The sequence below is a fragment of the Corvus brachyrhynchos genome, unplaced genomic scaffold (assembly GCF_000691975.1).
Source record: "Corvus brachyrhynchos isolate BGI_N302 unplaced genomic scaffold, ASM69197v1 scaffold433, whole genome shotgun sequence".
Lineage (NCBI taxonomy): Eukaryota > Metazoa > Chordata > Aves > Passeriformes > Corvidae > Corvus > Corvus brachyrhynchos.
Genome location: NW_008236935.1, coordinates 294,007 through 298,324, shown reverse-complemented (window position 1 = coordinate 298,324; position 4,318 = coordinate 294,007). Strand labels below are relative to the sequence as shown.

General features: G+C 35.6%; 1 long non-coding RNA gene across 1 annotated transcript in view; it reads right to left on the bottom strand.

Moving 5' to 3' along the window:
- The window catches only part of LOC103611660, a 20,001-nt gene extending 15,683 nt beyond the window's left edge, over window positions 1-4,318 (bottom strand). The window contains exons 1-2 of the long non-coding RNA XR_552305.1: window positions 4,140-4,318; window positions 2,599-2,661 (exon numbers count right to left, since the gene is read on the bottom strand). This is a non-coding gene — a long non-coding RNA (uncharacterized LOC103611660). The remainder of the gene's footprint in view (window positions 1-2,598; window positions 2,662-4,139) is intronic.

Here is a 4,318-nt window from a genome sequence, read left to right as displayed (position 1 = left end):
TTTCCTCCTTCAAGTAGACACTTAAGGAAATACATTATGCAGAAGTAAGGACAGATCCCCAAATGGCAAATGTTCTCGTGTAAGATGGCTCAAAATGTCTATGAGTTAAAATGATAAGAATAATAAAAAGTGCAGTCTTCTGCTTTTCTGTTTCTCTTAAAATTGAGGATATTATTATTAAACAGGTGCAAGAAAGATTGATTAATTAACCAGGTAATTCTAATTCCAAGTCCAGGAAAAGGAGAAGAAGCACTGAAAACTAATGTGTTAAATAACTTGCTTTTACTGTTTAAAACATTTTATGAGAAAAGAACATTAAGAAACTAAGGGTAAGACAGTGAAGTTAAACCAAGAATTCGTTTGTTCTCACTTATTCTAGTCACTTCAAATTTTACTGTAAGCCTAGCTAAATAATTAATGAACTTTCAGACAGGCAAAGGAATAAGAAAGTTATTTTCCACCATTTTTTAAGGTCTATCTCAGTCTAGTGAAACATGATAGCTAAATTTTCACTGGTCAGTGAGAGCAAGATAGAGCCTTTGCATATACTGTGATATTAAAAACAAAGTAAGAACTTTTATTGTCATGTATTGCAGTGTGTAGAAAGTGTTGATAAGCAAAGAAGAGTATTTCCTGCAAATTAGAATGGTTAGAGATACTTGCAGTTAATCCAAGAATATGGCAAAGACAAGTGTGTCCACTACTGCAAGGAAAGTGTGTCACTGGTCTGACTTAGTATTACATTCAGTATTAGTGTGCCAGGAGTGAAAGAAAGGGGAAAAAAGGGTGGTGGTAGGAGAAGAGATTCTGCCAAGTATCACATCTTAAACAACCTTGCAAGCTGGGGTAAAACCTAATCATACAGTTTAATTCTGATCACAAAAAAGAAGTGGAACTTTTAAAAATAGCTAAATGAGGTTTGTATTTATGTTACACTGCAAAGCAAACGATGGGACCAGACAGGTGAGTAACAGCAGGGTTTTTTGCATTTGGATAGCTCTGAGTTGTATTTTATGGTCTGGCCCAGAGACTGGCTTTACAAAACTGATTTCATTGACTACTACAGGAACCTTGCTAGATTTATAGAACCATCTGCTGGTAGAAATCAGTGGCTATTTTATGCCTAACTAAACTTAAAATAATCTTTTGTTCCATAGATAGGCATATATTGCACATAGCAGCCTGCATAACATCTAAAATGTGGGCTGATTGTCACCTTGGTGTTGGTAGGAAAACAGTTGCCTTATCCAATATTCCACAGTTGTGTGAACAACATGTATTTTAACATGATTTCTATTCACAGTTTAAGTGAATCATTTCCCTTTTAATTCCCCACCCCCATCTATTCATTTATACACAGATGAGCAAAGCACTTTGATGAAAGTAGGTTCCAGAATAGACTAAAACTCCAGAATTTGAAAGTTTATTTTTGCAGATAGGAATGATATAAAACAAGGAGCCAAAACCAAAAACAAAGCCTTTATAACAGAGTATGTATTTGCTTATTTTAATCATTCTTTGATCATCCCTCCTCCCCCATATCAAAACAACCCCAAAGAACCAGACAGGGATAATATTTATACAATTAACTTAACCAATCTTCGTAAGAGTATGTCCCTCAAAACCTCACACTGGGGAAAATATTCTATGCTAATGTATACCTTATGCAATGCTACTTAAAGCATTGTTCAATACTAACTGAGGTTTGATCATGATTTTATCATGTAGCACCCAAAATACATCACATTTTTGTCAGTACATGTATTTAGATATGCTTCAGTGATAGCTGCATCCTCAACTAAGAATGCTATAGGATAACAAACCATCTAAACTAAATCTGCCTACTTTGAGCACTTTTTCTGAAAAAAAACTGTTACCTTTGTCCTGCTGATTCTGAGACAGTCCTTCTCAGAGAACACCATATTTATATGCATATCCTTAAAATCAGGAGTTTGTCAGCAGTGGTATCTCAAAGTATAACAAATGGGCTTTAATCAATAAAAATACAAACACAATTAGCACTAAAGGAAACAGGTTATTGTTCATTAAACACATTCCAAACAAGTGCCTGTAAGTTCAGTCAGGTTTGAGGCCTAGACACTTTTTCTAGAACAGATCACAAAGAATGGTAGTGTTTTCAGAAGGTTAACCTAATAAGAAAATTTAGTTTACACCTTATGTACTTCCCTGACAGACTAACATTAAATCTGTTTCACTTACAAAGTGCAATGACCTATTTCTTCTTTCTGGGAGAAAGGTGTCAGTGTTGGCATTACTGGATATTGTTTTGTCTGCATACATTACTACCTGTGTTATGATGTGTATTTTTCACAATAACTTAAATATTTCTTGTTTCAATTAAATAAGCCTTACTGCACAGAGAGGGATTTCAGATTTTTATTCAAAAAATGCAAGAAAATATAAGATTCAACATAAGGAGCTTTTCAGAGTACATCAGTTATTGTATGGCAAATCCCCATAGCCTCAAAAATATGTTGTATAAAGGTCCTATTTATAAATGAGTATTGGGAAGAGGTAAATAAGGTTTGTATTGAAACAAAAAATTATTGATACTCTGCTAAAGCAACTAATTCTTACCATTTTTAGGTTCTATTAAGTCTTGGGATTGCAGTTTCTCTCAAGTAGCACAAGGAGAACAATCTGAAAACAATTTTAAAAAAATTAAAAATGAAAAAAAAAAAAAAGTCATTCCAACTGTTGTGATATTTGAAAGGTATGTTTTTGTCAGCATAACAGTGGGTGAACCAAGTATAAGCTTTAGTGGTTAAGATTAAAGTCATGCAAATTATTCTAACCACACATATGCTTATATATCATGCATCTCTGCACTTCAGTGGTCTGTAGGCTTAAATATAGGACAAAGGAATCCCTGGTACCTGGATTTGCAGAACCCTATGCTATTCTTAGCACTGGGTACATTTCTGAGGAGCCCCATACGTAATGGTTAACACAGGTAAAAATCTGTCAAGAGGACAAAAATCTGTCACTCTATGTTTACTGTAATTTGTGGTCCATTGTTCCCAGGCATACTACTAAGTGTGGGTTTTTGCAGTCAAGGAACAAGTATAACACAATGTAATGGCCCAGAGAGTAGGTATTTTTGGAAATGGCACTGCATTACATAACCTCCAGTTTTCTCCCTCTCTCTATTCCATACACACCCCCTATTTTAAACAGGGAGAGAAAAAAAAGGAGAGTAGGTCCTACCTCATTTACTTTAAATTATCACTCTCTTAATGGACTGAATTGGTAGCAAACCTCCTTTATCAGCTTTCTTATAGCAACAAAAATTAAAGTTCTCTTCTATTGATTACATATTTCTTACCTATAGCATGTATGTATGAAATACAATTAGGTATGAGTCATATGTTTACACAAACACATACATATTGGATTTAACACTGCAAACTCATATATCTATAAACGTACACAAAAACATTTGAAAAAAGCAGCACGTCACTACACATTCAGCAAAATATGGTTTGTTTTGGTTTGGGGTTTTTTTTGGTTTTTGTTTTTTTTCTCAAAAGAACCACCCAAAATTTATCTGCTGCACATGCAAAAATGCAGAAGGCTGTTGCAAGAATGACTGCTTTCTAAAAATAAACCCCAGCAGCCTGAGAGGAATCCAGTGTCAGGGTGGAGAAGAGGGAGATTCGTTTTACAAGGGAGAAGAAAGGAGATGATAAACCTATCCTAGAGCCTTGCATGCATGCTAACAAAGCCAAGCACATTAGATTCAAAAATGCATTTTGGTGTTTACAGAGTGCAAAACCCAGAAAAGGGAAAAAATTTAGAAAATCACTTCTCATCTCCCCTTGCATGTGTGCAGAAAAATCCTCAGCCTAGAAATCCAGCCTTAAAGCACAAAGAGTTAGATACAAATACTGCACGTTTTCTCATTTTCCTTAAAAAAGCCTGTTTGGAAATGTGCCCCGAGAGGGGAAAGCCAAGCTGCAGCAAAGTCCGGCTAAGGACAAAAAGAAATCAAAAAGAAATGAAAAGAAACAGAGAAACACAGAGAGAAGAAAGCGGAAAGGGGGGAGAGGGAGGGAGAGAGAAAATGGGGATTAATTAAAAAAAATAAAATTCTGTGGATTGGAATTGCATATACTTACAGACAAAAGCCCCCGCTCCCTGCTCACTTTCTGTCCTTTCTACATGATCTGAAACACAAATGTGGATTACAAAAGGGCAGCATGCTACAGAAGGGAATTTATAGTTGGGGGAGTGGAGAGAGGGTAGGGGGTGTGGGTAAGAATGACTGCACCTCTCCCAAAGTGCAGCCTCGGAGAAA